Source organism: Nymphaea colorata, chromosome 4, assembly GCF_008831285.2.
Source record: "Nymphaea colorata isolate Beijing-Zhang1983 chromosome 4, ASM883128v2, whole genome shotgun sequence".
NCBI classification, from domain to species: Eukaryota; Viridiplantae; Streptophyta; class Magnoliopsida; order Nymphaeales; family Nymphaeaceae; genus Nymphaea; species Nymphaea colorata.
In genome coordinates this window covers 9,008,868-9,025,469 of record NC_045141.1, presented here as the reverse complement: position 1 = coordinate 9,025,469, position 16,602 = coordinate 9,008,868, and the positions used below count along the sequence as shown (strand labels likewise).

Sequence of the window (16,602 nt, the reverse complement as noted above, 5' to 3'; positions counted from 1 at the left end):
CGTTTGTTGGAACTAAAGACCTCCTCCCTAACTTTCTAATATTCCAAAAAAAACTCTTTTACATCTTTAACACTCCCCCTCAAGCTGGAACATATATATCAATCATGCTCAACTTGTAACAACATCTCAAGAAATCGCCTATGGGAAGAGCTTTAGTGAGGATATCAGCTGCCTGATCATCTGAGGAGACATGAATAGTGCAAACAATTCCTTTTTGAACTAAGTCTCGAATATAGTGGCAATGCACTTCAATGTGTTTAGTCCTCTCATGGAAGACAGGATTGTTAGCAATATATGTAGCTACCTTGTTGTCACAATACATCTTCATTAAAAGATTCACTGAAACACCCAACTCTAAAAGTAGTGATTTAACCCACGACATTTCAGCCGCAGTTTGAGCCATAACCCTATATTCCGACTCAACATTAGAACGAGTCACCACATTCTGCTTCTTGCAGAAGATCAAGAACATATTTCCTTTGAGACACTACAACTCCTTTATTACTACGAGCCACCTCAATACCAAGAAAATAACTCCTTTGTTTGAGCTATCTCTAGATCATTTTCTCTGGTAAGAACAATATCATCCACGTAGACAATCAATATCACCATTCCCATTGAGCCTCGCTTGATAAACAATGAGTGATCAAGCTGGGATTGGCAAAATCCACACTTAGATAACACGTAAGTTTCTGGAACCATGCACGAGGACTCTGTTTAAGTCCATAAATAGCCTTCTTTAATTTGCATACCTTGGAACACTCCCCCTGTCACTCAAAACCAAGTGGTTGCTGCATATAGACGGTTTCAGAAAGGTCTATATGCAGAAAGGCATTTTTCACATCCAGCTGAAAAAGAGACCACTCTCGTTGGACAGCAAGAGATATAATCAATCAAATAGTGCCCAACTGAGCCACAGGCGAAAATGTCTCAAAGAAGTCAACACTATAAGTCTGAGTATAACCTTTTGCAACAAGACGGGCCTCGAACCTTTCAACTGAACCATCAGAATGATACTCGATGGTGAATACCCATCGTGATCCAACCACATCACAGTCCGTCGAGGGGTCTACCAAATCCCAAGTCTCCCTAGAAAGAAGAGCTTTCATGTCCTCTTGCATGGCTTGTCGCCAACGTGGATCTAACAAGGCGGGATGGTGAGAAGACGGGATAACATGACTGGATAGAACTTGATCAAACTGCACCAAACTTGTACTCAGATGGGCAGTAGAGACAAAATTAGAAATAGGATGTAATGTGCACTGTCGTTTGCCCTTGCGAATGGCAATAGGGAGATCTGCTGCAGAATGGTCATCATTTAAACCTGAGTCAGTCTTATCAGTGGAGCTTACCTCTTGAGACGATGTTGGTGGACGGTTGAGAGAGGGACCTAGACGACGAGTGTAAAAAAACGGAGGATCAAGAAAACATTCATGTGGTCTAGGTTGAGATGGTGGAAATGACTCAATTTACACTGGTGGAATAGGAAGAGGTATAGGCGCATGCATCTCAGACAAAGAGTGACTTGACGGAGAAAAATAAGAACGAGACTCAAAAAAGGTAATATCCGCACTGATAATGTCTTTCTGGGATCAAAGCATTTATATCTTTTTTAATTGGCAGAGTAGCCAATAAAGATACATTTGATGGCTTGGGCACCAAGTTTATTTTTGTTTGGGCCTAGGATATGTGCAAAGCAAGTGCATCCAAAAACTTGTATATTGAGGTCGAATTCCATGGTTGGCATAAACCTGAAGTAGAATGGAAGACTTGAATTCAAGAGCATTATCAGTACGAATATTTTTTACGATGAGTCGAAACTGAGCTTTTATTTCCTTGATAAAATTTTGAAGAATACATATGACTTCAGATCTTTCCCTTAACAAGAAAACCCAACTGACTCTAGTAAAATCATCTACTAAAACAAGATAGTATCGAAAACATGACCGAAAAGGAACCCGACTAGGACCCCATACATCCACAAGAATAAGATCAAACGGACTTTGACTCGACGGACCCTGACTCAAAGGAAAGACGCTCCGTGTATGCTTGCCCAACTGACAAACATCACATAAGAATGACTCTGATGCAGGAATATCTGGAAACATGCGACGAAGTTTTGGTATTGACGAATAACCCAGTCTGAGATGCCATTGGAAAGGAGAAGGCTTCGAAGGGACTGAAGATGCAGCAGCATCAACTGGGATTGACAGAAAATAAAGTCTCTCACGTTCAGGGCCGCCACCAATCATCTTCCCAATTAGTAAGTCCTCAAAAGAACAAGAACCAGGGTCAAAAATGACTTTACACTTTAAATCAATAGCTATCTGTTTAACAGATAACAAATTAACAAGAAACTGAGGAGCATATAGCACACGTGTAATAGTGTCTAAATGTGGAAGGTAGATATCACCGCTGCCCAAAATAGGGGACAACTTGCCATCAGCCAGTCTGACACACTATGGTGTAGAGAATCTGACAAAAGTTGAAAAATTCTGTGGTTGATTACAACAATGTCTAGAAGCACCAGAATCTATCATCCATGTCATACCTGGATCATCAGTAGAAGTACCAACAGAGAATGTTGAATCTATAACAGTAGCATCGGCAAGATGTAAAAGCAGATGTAGAGGCAGACCTCGAAGCAAGAACACAATCATATTCATCCTTAAGTTAAGTTAAGGAAATAGGACATAGAAATAGAAGGATCCGTAGAAGACTCAACCATAAATATTGTTGCCTTCGAATGGGCTGCTTGGGATGAAGAAGGACCTTTGCCAGTGGCGATTCTACCTCCACCACGTCCAGAGGAGATGTTCGAACGGAGGTGAGGATGCTTGTCCCAACAACGATCCTCTAGATGACCAATTTTGCCACAATAAGAGCACTGAAATCTGCCACGTCCTGCACCATGGCCTGTACCACGTCCCCTAGTGCCACCAAAAGAACTAGGGCCCCGTCCTCCTGATATCATAATTGCAGAGACTATTGTGTCATGCGTATTTTGAGAAAGAGTAGCTGCAAGATGACTCAGCCTATTATATGTGTCTGCTAGATCTGGAAGATCACTGCCTGTGATAATTTGAGACTTTGCCATAGAGTATTCTGAAGATAGGCCAGATAGGAACTTAACTACAATACCAGTTTCAAAGTGTGATGCATAACAATGCTGGCAAGGTGGACGAAGAGTCTTTAACCATTCATATGTAGCAGTCAATGTAGCAAAATACTGAGATAGGTCCTGATCCCCTTGCCATATGTTGCATAACTCCTCCTCCAGTTATAGGATTGTGACTACATTAGTGGCATGCGATATGTCTTCCTCAAGAAAGACCACATATCCTTGGCCTTGGTATAATATGCAATAGTTGGGGCTATATGAGACTCCACACTATTCATAATCCAAGACATAACAATATAATTATCTTCATCCCACGCAGCATATATCATTTTTTTCTCAGTAGGTTCATCCTCCTCAAGAATATATTTCTTCTTATTGGTAGACCAACCACCGACATTATGAATACCCTAGACTATATTTCATAATTGGAACCATTGAGCTTGATCGTGGTTCCATAAGAGAAGGAATTCCCAGACATCTTGTATTTAGTAGACCCTTCAGATTTATCGTTTTCAGCCATAGAAAATAAAGAATGTCTCATCATAATCTTCTCCATATTGCTGAGTGAAACCGCGCGCCACAAGTCGTGCTTTATACCGATCAATGCTACCATCTGGTTTATATTTCAGTTTATAAACCCATTTGGATCCCACAACATTCTTATCAGCTGGACGAGGGACAATCTGCCAAGTCTGACATTCATGCAAGGCTGCCATTTCCTCATTCATAGCTTCAACCCAACATTTTTCCTTACTCGCATTGTGATAAAATGTTGGTTCCACCTTTTTGCTGACTTCTGTCATAAACAGCTGAAAATCCAAAGAAAAATTGTTATAGCTCACCCATCTATCAATAGGATGTCGCACGCGTTGTGATTGGCGTGGAACTGCAGTAGGAACTGATCGCCTAGAATACACCAGGCCTGAGAACCGATTATGCATAGGTGGCTCACTGGGCTGAGAAGATGAAGGCATGCTGTCCAAGGAAGTAGTGCTGCTCAAGGAACTACTTACAGATGTCTCGGGCTCATTAACAACTTGCTCATTGTGCTCAGTCAACATTGCTGCCCCTTGTCTTAAGATTTCAGCATGAAGCCAAGTATCATAAACTTCATTTTTGTCCTTGAGTGTCACAGAAGTAGCCTTGGGATCCTGTAACCTGTTCTCATCAAATACAACATGCCGTGAAATATGTACACGCCCAGTTTTAGGATTGTAACACCTATAACCCTTGTAATTTTCTGCATACCCTATAAATCTACATAAAACAGCACGATCTTGAAATTTGTTTCGCAAGGAAACATCAACATGCACATAGCACACACATCCAAAAACGCGCAACTCCTCATAACGTGGCTGCTCTTGGTGTAAAAGAAAAAATGGTGATTTTCCATCAAGCAAAGCCAATGGCAATCGATTTATAACATGTACAGCCGTATGGAAAGCCTCGGTCCACAATGTCATAGGTAAGTCTGTTTCATGCATCATGCTAAGTGCACTTTCAACAATATGCCTATGTTTCCTTTCAGCAATTCCGTTTTGCTGAGGTGTATGCGGACATGAAATTTGTCTAGTGATCCCATTATCTAGTAAGTACTCAGTAAATTCATTAGAAATAAATTCACCACCACCATCACATTGAAAATGCACAATATTACTGGAATATTTATTTTGAACTAAGGCATGAAATTGAGTGAATAGGCGAAAAACTTCTGATTTGTGTTTCATGAAATGGATCCAAGTATATCGGGAATACGAGTCAACAAAAATGACATAGTATCTACTCCCAGAAGAAGAAGGAACTGGAGCAGGCCCCCAAATATCAGAATATATGGTGTCAAAAACCTTTGGAGCTCTTTTATTTATTAATTGAAAAGGAAGGGCATGGCTCTTACAGATATGACAACTCGAGCACATGCTGGACTCACTGACAGAACTCAGACTGGACTTATCTAAGAGCCCATCTGCAACAAGACTTCGAACAAAAGATTGACTACAATGAGCTAACCGACCATGCCAAATGGATGGTTTATTATACTCTGTGACATTGACTTCACTATGACTTGGAAAACATGAATCGGAAGGGTGAGATTTTGACATCTGTGGAGCTCCTTCAAGGACATACATATCTCCTTTGCGAGTGCCCTCAGCGAATGTCTTCTTGGTTCGAGCATCCTTGACATAAACAGAAGAGGGTGTGAATTCAACAGAGGATTGAGTATCATCAATAAGCTTGGACACTGAAATAATATTTTTCTGGACACTTGGAACAACAAGAACATTCTTTAATGGAATCGAAGAAGAGCCCATAGAAATTTGTACATTTCCAATGTGTGATATTGTGTGATGGGAACCATCTCCCGTGACAACTGAGCCTTTATCTAAATAAGGGAGAGCACTAGAGAGATTACCTGCGTCACCAGTAACATGGGCTGCTGCTCCAGAGTCCACATACCATTCTCCTTGCTCGTTTTGTTTCAAATGAAGCTTAGACAGGGCTGTCATGAGGAGTTGTTGTACGTCTGCTGAAACATTAGATCCAGATGATGATGAAGCTGACCCTGCTGCTGCCTTGTTCTCACGTCTAATCTGATTATTTTTGTTCTGTGGGTTGTGCCAACATTCTGACTTTACATGCCCCGTCTTGTTGCAATGGAAACAAGTCGGAACCCTTCTAGATGTGGCAGATGTAGTATTCATGCCCTGTGGTGTTGGGAGAATCCCTCTTCCCATTCCTGCCTGAGGAATCCAAGTACGAGTGCGATTCCCTTGCAATGCATGTGTCCCTGTGATCAGTACATTGTGACTGTTGGAAGGAATCAAATTCTGTCGCTGAACACGACTAGCTTCGTGTTGGAATAACTTAGCCTTGAGATCTTCGAAAGATGGAAGAATAGGTAGGACTTCCAAGGCTGTGCAAAAAATATCAAAATCTGTTCCCAGTCCACTCAAGGCTTGTTGCACTTTGTCCTTGTCGCTGACGGGATGTCCAATGGCAGCAAGTTGATCACTTACACTTTTAATTTCATTCAAATATTCCAAAACAGTACGCGTCCCACGCTTGATGTCCTGAAATTGCCTTCTTAACTGCAGAAAACGTGCTTCGGATACTTGAGAATACGTGGTGGCAAGGGTAGACCACAACTCTAGGGCTGTTAAATCATCATCAATACCTCCTAATACTTCCTCTGACAAAGTAGAAGTAATATAGGCAACAAGAGACTGGTCGTGAGCCAGCCAAGCTTCATACTCAGGATTATTTTCAGTAATGGTTTCATATTCAAATCTGATTTCACTCATAGCCGCAGCCCCAGCAGCTTGATCTCCCACTACGGTTTTCTTCACTTCACGGTCAATATACATAGGAGGTGCTGGAGTGGTCCCATCGATATGCCCGTAGAGTCTATGACTTTTGATAAAAGGGACTATTTGACGTTTCCAAGTCAAATAGTTACTATGATTCAGCTTTTGTGAAATAAGTTGGGAGAGAAAGCTGGAAGATAGAAGAGAGGGGGTCGGCTGATCCATAATTGATTTAGGGCAACGACAAAAATTAGGGCAAAACGATGAGAAGATTAGGGCACAACGATTAGGGCAAATCAATTAGGGAAAATCACGCAAGATTTAGGGCAGAAACTGAAAAGAGGGATGATCACGCCAGAAAAGAAAGAATTTAGGGCAGATTAGGGCTAATCACATCAAACTGAAATCACTCACCGGAGGACGATGCAACCTGGCTCTGATACCATGTAAGAATCTTCACAAAGTACTCGTCTCTCCGTATGCAAAACAGATATGTTGAGAAGAGAGGATGAAAGAAGACGATGGAGGAAAGGGAGCAGCCGGCTTAACCTAACCATGCGTTCCATAATCTTTAATTAAAGAATAACCCTAATAGGGTACAACAGATTTGTACATAAAAAGATAAAAAATTACAAGAGAGCCACCGCCTAGTAGCTTTAGGCGTGTGGATATAAGGAGAATGGATCGGGTCTGAACAGACCCGATCCCCATACGCTAACAAAACCAATCCTATGTGGTGGGTTTTGTAAAATCATCAAGTGCATGATAATGACAACTATGGGATTGGACTCTGTTAGACTCTAAATGTACGACTATCCAGCAAAGTTTGATCAGTCTTGTGCCCTGGTTACATGATTATAAACTTCAATTTCACAAGCTATCGTCAAAAAAAAAAAATAACAAAAAGTTTCTTAAAGGCAAAAGAATACCAAAGTACAAAATGCTCAGGTTTATAATAATCAAGAAACTCCAGTACTTGCCAAAAAATCGTCATGAAATGTAACCAACAGAAAAGAAAAACGAAATCAAAGTATGAATTTAGTGTGAACTGTCTCCCAAAATTATTCAAAAATAGCCAAATTCAGAAGCACTTAGAGTGATTATGTATGTGGAACAAAATACTTACACAATAACAAACTAATCAGAGAGAAATTCGCCTGCAGCCTGCTTAGCAGCAGAAAACAACAGAAACAACATCAGGGAAGAACTGTCATATCATGAGGCCTCCAGGAAAGGATTCAGGAAAAGAGCAGCAATCTTCAAAATTGGCATGACAGATGCATTGTTTCCATTGTTGTTAGGCATGTGAGCTTATGCAGGCAACAAGAACATTTTACCTTCCTAGTTTAATCCCTCAAAAGTATTTTATGACTAGACAAAGGCAGCAAAAACTCACGTTTTGATACAAGATCATGCCACAAATACTCTAGCCCATTAAGATTTATAATAACTTTTGTAGGATTGACCAATGGCCTTATCTGCATATGTTGGAAAGGAAACTGTCAGAAAGAGGTGAAGAGCATTGAAACATGAAAGGGTTTCCTTGTTGAAACCTACCAAAACTTATCATGAGTAAGACTGGAACCATTCTGCCATACCTGTTGTCCCACAAACAATTCTCATTCGTCAAAGATTGACCAAAAAACTCTTCTGCTTGTACAAATTCGGCACTTACAAGTGCTGCAAGATCTTTTGGAATGAAAGCTTGCACACTATACGCCTGAACTGAACCATCTTTATGTTCCTCCCGTACGCCTGCATCATTTTGAGGGAACAAAACTAAGTGACCACCAGAAATTCACCAATTCCACAAAAATATATACACAAAGAACAACACTCAAACACTTATTTGTGAACGTTGATCATGTTCGGCAAAAGTTAGCCTACCGTCCAATGAAACAGTTGTTGGGAACTTCCTTTATTCAAAAGAAAGTCAGAAACGTGTATACGGAAACCCCTTTCGGTTATACACACTATGACATTAACTATCTATTCACTGAGGGGTCTCACGTCTCTCACTCCTCCAACAAGGGCCCGTATTCCCTGCATCCATCCCATTGCTAAATCAACAAGCAAAAGATCACATGCTTCCTCCCATGGAACCTACTTAGCCATTATTAATTTCCTGCTTACCGCTTAACCGCTCTCAATTTCCTTAGTATTTTGTTTCATGTAGTTCTTCAAACCTGTCTCCTACCTTATCGAGCATCCCATTTACATTTTTTCATCCAACACCATTGGCTGATCACCAAAATGAAATTGCAGCCATCAAAGACAATTGTAAGGCTTGACTCCAAATGTGATTTTAAATGTGCCCCCAATGTTATAGTGCTCTAAGATAAGGATAGCGACATTCTGTCAATTATCTAATTTATTTTCCCTACCCTTTTGGTCTTTGAGAAGGACCTTCTCAAGAGATGAAAGAATGTTATATGCATAGCCATAGGATTGTGCACATTGAGATATTATATATTGGTCACCTATAAACCCCCAGGGCCTAGGCAATGAGGTGCACATGGTGTGCCTAGGTCGTCTAGGCAACTATATAATTAAGCAAAAAAGGAAGAGAAAGGGTGCTGCAGAGATGTAAAATTGACCCTATGCTAGTGGAAAAGTAAACCTATATAAAAGTTGAAACAGAAGCCTCATCATACAGTAGAACACCAGTATAAGATGATAACTCATTGCATATCCACTTGGGATTGTACGGTAATTTATACAGCAACCAAACTTACAAGAGAGTCTATTCAAGGAAATCCGGCGCAGTCAAACCATGTAGGGGTCATTTTTGTCTGCTTTTCAGTTTTTTTGTTTAGAAATGATTCTTCCGTTTTTCAATTTTTTCTGTATCTTTTATACTGTTCTTAGTATTTCACCACATTTTGCAGTCCAATATTGGATATTATATGCAGTTTATAACTTTATATTCTACACATGCCATATGGTCTTCTACGTATAATGTGCATAAGTTTTGTTAATCAGTTCTGATATATATATATATATATATATATATATATGTATTACCAGTTTTCGTTTATATATGTTCTGTTGTACTCTCTTTCTTCCGTGTAATATAGATACTCTGGAGTCTGATTATAAGATTTTACATTTATAACCTAAGTAGGCATAAACAAGTCGCTGTCATATATAAAGTGTAATATATGTTGCATATTTATACGGTTACAAATTTATAATACTATATATATATGACAGCTACTTGTTTATGCCTACTTAGGTTATACAAGTAAAATCTTATAATCAGACTCCAGAGTATTTATATTACACGGAAGAAAGAGGGTACTACAGATTTTGAAATATATAATGTGACTTTGTATTATATATGTGGAGACAACATTGCTGCACCCATGCACCCATGTGACATAGCATCTTTTCAGCAACCTCTAATCCTCGCCTCCCCGGTATGTAACTCTCTTTTCAGCAAGGTGTGAAGTATTGATTCATGGGTAATTGAATCAGTGTCGTTGACAACAGAGCAGTGTTGGACAGATCCTATCCATGCTATTAGTACGTGAGTTTCAATCCTCCGAATAAAGTGGGGATGAGCTTCAAGGACTTGTTAATTCTTTCCTATAGGGTCTTCCAATGATCATAAAAAAGAAACACCTTTCAGGGTCTAAAATTTTCACTCCCAATGTTGAAGGAGGTTGGGCATTAGGAACATTATGGCCCTATTAGGCCCTGCTGAACAGAATTTGGGCATCAAGGAAATCGTTATTGATATACAGATATACGAGAGAAACGGCATATGGTTACTTTCAAAAGGACACAAGAATTTCTATAGTTGGAAAGGGGGTAAAGTACAGATTCAATAAATCAGATCGACGAAGGAGCCTATGGAAAATCGACAGTGTCATGCTCGTCGAATTTTGGCTGGATTATTGGTTGAGGATCCCCGTACATCATGTTTTTGGAGGTGGAACTGACCGACTCTCAAAGCATCAAAAATTTGAAAAGATGAAAAAAAAAAACAGGTTTCCTCTTAAAGCATGCCCTGCTAAGCCATCCATACAGTTATATGGTGAGGGATGCCTTGGAGTGATGAACCTTGCATTGGCATCATTTATTGCAGTAAATGTTTATCATAGTCTATGAAATTGCTACTTATGCGCTGCACTAAGTATTTAGAATGATGATAAAACCACAAAGTAGAATGGGACTCTAACAGAATCCAATGCATAGAATTATTAATAAACAACAGCACTAAAGATAGGCATATTTCATCTGACAGCAATATAAGTGAGCAGCTGTGCACATTGTGCAACCCTAGCAAAAAATCATGGACAAATTACTAAAGCACAACACCTAGATTAGTGCAATGTTCATTGGTTGCAGATGGAGAGTAATTCTCACACATGCAGATCTCTAAGTAATAAAACAGATTAACCAAAGATGAACATGGAATTATAACCCATATAAGTAGCAATTCAAATAGACCAAAACACATCAACAACAGGTAATAGGCAAATACCAAACTGAGAGTATATTTAAACGTCATCACAAGGCTAAGGCCAGTATCTACCTTGATTTGAAAAGTCACTATAAATTTTGATAAACTACCAAGAAAAAGTAACAAGAAAGCAAGAAATGAAAGAAACCAAGAAGTAACACTAAAAGAAACTATAAGAGTATAAGGTCAAATAATAAAAGGTACTAACATGATTTATAGTCAATGACGGCAGTATACAAATGTAAAGCGTTGAATAAACAGAGAACTCAATGTAATGCAGCAAAAAGGAATGAATCAGGACAAGGATATTCTCACAAAGGAAAAGAATATTTAACCAGCAAGCCGAAGTTTGAATACTTACCGTGCATAAAAGACACCAGAAATCATCTGCCCTACCCTAAAAAGGCAGTGAATCATGTTAGAGGAAATTTTGCAAAAAAAATAAACAGACCTCTATGATATCTTCTTAACGAAATTACATTTAACTCGTATTGTAAAAGCTATGGAACATCATTAGCAGAATAAAAGAACAGAGTGGTTAACTATTCACCAAATAATTGGTGCTTCAAGCCAGATAGCCTCCCGAACCCCCAAAAGAATGTCAGCTTAGGGAGCAGTGTTATAGAAAGGCAGAATTATGGAGACAAAGTTAATTATCTCCTATTCATTGCACAGATCACGCATTAATCAGCAGATGTTGAAACCTTCTGGAGACACATACATGGGAGCAATGAATACTCTGAAGATATGCTTCTAAGATGCACATTTTTTAACAGCCCAAAAGTGCTCCATTACAAATGATAGACCAACCACTTGGAAAGAGACTACAATCATCTGGCTAGGGCATATGACTAAAAGTTTTGACTATTGAGCTACCCAGCAAACAAACTAGGGTACCTTCTTTCTGCTGTCTTCAACCATCAAAACCATTGTTATATTTGCCTCAGAGAACTGCCATAAGCCCTGAATGAAAGACAGAATTAGCACACCTCCAGGACTACCAAAGAACTACTTAAAAAAAAAAAAAAAAAGAGTTCTATCTGGGGAATGAAAAATACAGTAATCTTCCATTTAAAGACACACCAACACAGAAAAATACCAGCCCAATCAAGCGCATAAGCAGCTAACAATTTTACTCTTCTATCTTTTTGTTAGAACTGTGATCAGTACAAAATGCCACAAAACAAAAAGGCTAATAAATATACTTTTCTAAGGAGCACTTAGACTATCCAGGTCCGACTTCTGAATTTGAACATGAATTATCATGATATATACATAGAACGTTTAAAACTCATCTTTTCGTAATAAGAAGCTGAGGCTCAAGAGGATTTCAAAGAATGGGGTGAAAAGAAGTGTACACATATTCATAGAGCTCATCATCAAAAATGATTTACAAGAGATGAAAAGCCTTTGACGAGTTATCTTACAATAGAAATAGAATATATTCGACTGAAAGGACTCGCCAAGTAAGAGAGCTCCCCAGAGTGGCTGTGTTAAGCTCACGATCAGCAAGAAGTCTGCATTGCTTGCACTTGGTCCATGTGACAAAGACAGAGACAAGCAAATGGCCAATGATCAGATGGCTGAATAAAAGATTCAAATGCATAGCTAACTCAACAGGCATCTTTATTCACTTGCCCGTAATGAATGGATGACTCAGTGCTTGAGATACTGTCAATCTTTTCTCTGGATCGAGCACAAAAATTCTATCAAGCAGATCTTTGAAATTGGCCAGCATCTTGGGATCCTCACCAGTATAGCTTGAAATAAGACTACTAAAATCCTTTGCCTTAACATTCACAAGCAGTCGATTAACAGCCTGCACTAACAATGAAATTGAAAGCACTTTTGCTTTCCTAGTGTGGGCATGCAAATATGTTGCATGGATGTAGATAAATAAATCCATATCATATTTCATGATCATCGCAATAGCCAACGAGAATTTTTAAGGGAAGACAAAAAAAGTTGATTTTCCAAGTATCAACAGCTCAGAATACGTTGAGGATTAAAAAAATATGAATAGAACTACCGGAAAAAATTTAATAACAACCTTATGCTAATGAAACATTGAGATATAGTTAACATTGATGGCAGCAAATATCATTATTATCATCCATCAATGATGATCATCATAATCTTCGTATTCATCCTCATTTTCTTTGTTAATTTTTTAAAATTTTAATTTTCAACGCCTTCAAATGGAATTTGTTCACCAACATATGTTGATTTTTTTAGAAAACTAGTAAAACCTCCCCTCCCACAGCTCTTAGAGATGTTTAGAAAGTGGAAGGGAGGATCGATTTTAAAAAGAAGCACAAAAAACAATGTTTTTTTCCATTTTGTCCCCGTATCTGTATCAGCCACATCGTACAATACAGCCTTTGTATCGCATGATGCGGACGATACACCTATGATCCACAGGCATATCGTGTGTTGTATGCGTATCGCATAGGTTTCTCAAACCTATATGATACGTATTGTCCGATATGGATAACACTCGGCACTTTCTTTACCTCATGCAGATGCAACATTTTGTTTTAGAGACAAGACACATTTTAATATTGTTGGGAGCAATTTCTTAAGAAAAAATTTGAGAAACTCTCACATCATAGGACACCACATTTCCATAACATGACTACATCTCGTAGCACTTATAAATTGTTGGGTCATCGGGAACCTAGCAACTAATTGGACAAATAGATGCTTATCGTTCTGGCCAATGATCAGTTGACAGGTCCATGACTATCAAGTTGGCTGGAGCATAATCTATGGACCACTTGACCGACTAAGTTGAGCAGTCCTCACCAATCACACCAATTAACCATTTTTTCGGTCTTTATTTGTCAATTTAGAAATCAAGTACGTGTTGTTTAAGACCACAAAACGACTAGCTGGTCCAAGCGAATTCAAGTTGAATGACTAAAACCAATGTACCCGTATTGGTGGGACCAACAAATACGCCATACCATAACGTATGACAACAGTTTCATAAATGTACCGGAAATTCAATTTAATGTTAAAAGTTCAAAATAAATTAAAAAAACAGAAAAGATAAAGAAAAAAATGTTTTCCATTAAAAACATGTTCCACATAAATATAGACTTATGGGAATAAACATCCATTAACATAACATACTCATAATGTTACAAGTAATAACACATTAAGAAATAACTTCAAAGTTTTATGCAACACAAGATGAAATTATTTAAGCAAACAAAAAATGAAAACAATCAAATATCATCTATTTATTGTTCATCATCTAATTATAACACTTGCACATGATTTTCTACCAATCATTTTCCTCACCTTTGTGACCATTGTCATGCAGGATTGTTTGAAATTTGATGCCATATCTTCACAAAATACTAAATCTACAGTAATCTTTACAGAACAACAGAAATCTACAGTAAAAGTGATAGATTTTATACATTTTGTGAAAAAAATCAGGAATCTCTTTCTTCAACCGCAAGTCAATCTCCCACACTCAGATCTTGAAATCGATGTTTTCTATCTTAAACCCATAAGAGTGCCCTTTCAACAACTATAGTCACTTTGTCATTAGCTAATTAGTTACCTTACAAAGCTTATTTAGGAACATTTGTTATAAACTAGCTGATTAGCATTGTTCACTTACATCCTTTCGGTGCACATCTCTACTTGGCTTGCTTAATTATGGTATTGCTGACCAAGGAAAGAACTCCCTGCATCGTCCTTGTGGAGTCAATTAAGATGCAGGTATAAAGGACATAATGGCCCTACCCAGCCACTTGTTACTGAACAATGATATATATATATATATATATATATATATATATAACACAAACAAGATGTACTTTCACCATGCTATAGATAAATTAACCTGAAGTACATGATAATGAAAAAATGATCACCTTCTTTGTAACAGGATCTTCTTCAGTGGCATGGAAATTCAGATCCCGATCAAAATGATGATCAGTAAAGGCTCCCTAAAATAGAAGACAGAGTAAAAAGGGATATCAATCACAAGATAAACAAAATCAGTCGTCCAAAGTAAGTATACTTTCCATGCCAAAAAATCGCATACCTTCCTGAGCATCTTTTTATGAAATGGACCTTTTAACTCCATATGAAGCCGAAGCATGTCATTGTTTGATGGTCCAGGGAAGAGGACCTTTCCTGTATATAGCTCATACAAGCAGCAGCCAACTGACCTATATGTCCAAAGCATGGTCATACGGCAAGCCAAGAACTGCAGTTTCAAGAAACCAGTCAATAATAACCCTCACATCACGATTCAGAAGCATACACATCACACAAAGAAGTACCTGAATTTGCACACGCAACAGATTTTCAAAGTTGCAGTGAAAACAACTAATGAATAGAGATACAACCATACTTGAACAGAACCAAACGGAGGACTTACTGAACAGAGATACAACTATGGTGTAATCTCATTCTTCCCAGCAAACATGGCATTACCAAAATCGCAAAGTTTCAGCACATTTTTGACCTCATTCACCTGAAAAAGAAACAGAAGCACTGAACAATTGAGGACAGAAAATATATAGTTAATTTTCCTTTTTTCTTAGACTTAAGGAAGACAATGCATCACGTAGCTAAGAATTCTCATGAAGAACTGCAACAAGCAATTTTTTATAAATCCAAATTCCATGCTATCAAACTCTTATTTTAACAAATTAAAAAGAGTAAAGATTAAGCAAAGAAGGCAAAATAATGTCATACGTATGAATATATATGGTACATATATGTATTATATATTTGTTACATACATAATTACAATATGTATGTATATTTTGAACTAGTATATATGCAGTATATACATAATAATATATAATCTCGTATATATTAATATTATTACATTATAACTATATGATCCCTGAATATAGGTTAAAAAGGGACAGGCAAAAATATAATCAAGGCATAGGAGAAGTCCTTTCGGTATCAAACCTTCGAGAAATGATAACCTTGTGGGACAGATATCTTCAACTTAAGGTTGCCTTCCTTGGAAGAGATGCTTTGCACTGCAATTGTCCTTGATTTCAGAGCCACAAATAAAGGAAAATGAAAATAAAAGGAAAGAGAAGAAAAAATACAGAATTTAATCAGTTTCAATGGCAACAATTGAGTATAAGGAGGTGAATCAAAAATAATTTCCCTTTGTACTATCAAATTTAACCATCGACATGATAATGCCAAATATTTGAACAGTCACTTAAAAAAGGGAATATGCCTCGTTGAACCTTCAGATGGGGTCATAAAAGCGTGAAAAAGAAGAAAAATCAGCATAGGCACTGTACATGAAAATACTCTAGACGATTAAGACGCAAATTGCTTGCAAGCCTTAACCCATATACAATTTCCTTTGACGGAAAGAAATGTTGATTCTGCCCTTCCAGGAATTGAATTATGGACTCCTGGGAATCAAACTTCAAAGGCAGGAAAATCCATATTATCTAGAGCTTCGTGAAGAATGAATCTCACCATCCCTTCCAAATAAGTGGGAATTGACCTCTCGAATGGAAGCTTCTTGTTGCCTCTTTCAAGTGCATCTCTCCATATTCTGTACCTTGCTCCAAGCTTATCATATGCCACAGGCCAGTTCCAAACATTTGCCCCATTGATCATCCGCTCTTGCTGACCTTCCACAAGCCATAGATCCTCATTTAAGACCTGCATGCAGTGTCTGATCAGTTCTAACATGAAATTCCAGA

At 38.2% G+C, this 16,602-nt stretch overlaps 1 long non-coding RNA gene across 22 annotated transcripts in view; it reads right to left on the bottom strand.

Annotated features, from left to right (window-relative positions):
- Positions 1-15,883, bottom strand: part of LOC116252435 (uncharacterized) — a 46,501-nt gene extending 30,618 nt beyond the window's left edge. For 10 of the 22 annotated variants that reach the window (XR_007573093.1, XR_007573094.1, XR_007573095.1 and 7 more), the window contains exons 1-11: positions 15,839-15,883; positions 15,294-15,389; positions 14,955-15,119; positions 14,782-14,856; positions 12,319-12,680; positions 11,789-11,854; positions 11,253-11,288; positions 8,099-8,178; positions 7,981-8,021; positions 7,820-7,901; positions 7,550-7,587 (exon numbers count right to left, since the gene is read on the bottom strand). This is a non-coding gene — a long non-coding RNA (uncharacterized LOC116252435). Of the gene's footprint in view, positions 1-6,837; positions 6,973-7,549; positions 7,588-7,819; positions 7,902-7,980; positions 8,179-11,252; positions 11,289-11,441; positions 11,599-11,788; positions 11,855-12,318; positions 12,711-14,525; positions 14,593-14,781; positions 14,857-14,954; positions 15,120-15,293; positions 15,390-15,838 lie in introns of all 22 variants that reach the window. The other 12 variants (XR_004172195.2, XR_004172186.2, XR_004172200.2 and 9 more) reach the window with 8 other exon arrangements.
- Positions 15,884-16,602: the final 719 nt, after the last annotated feature.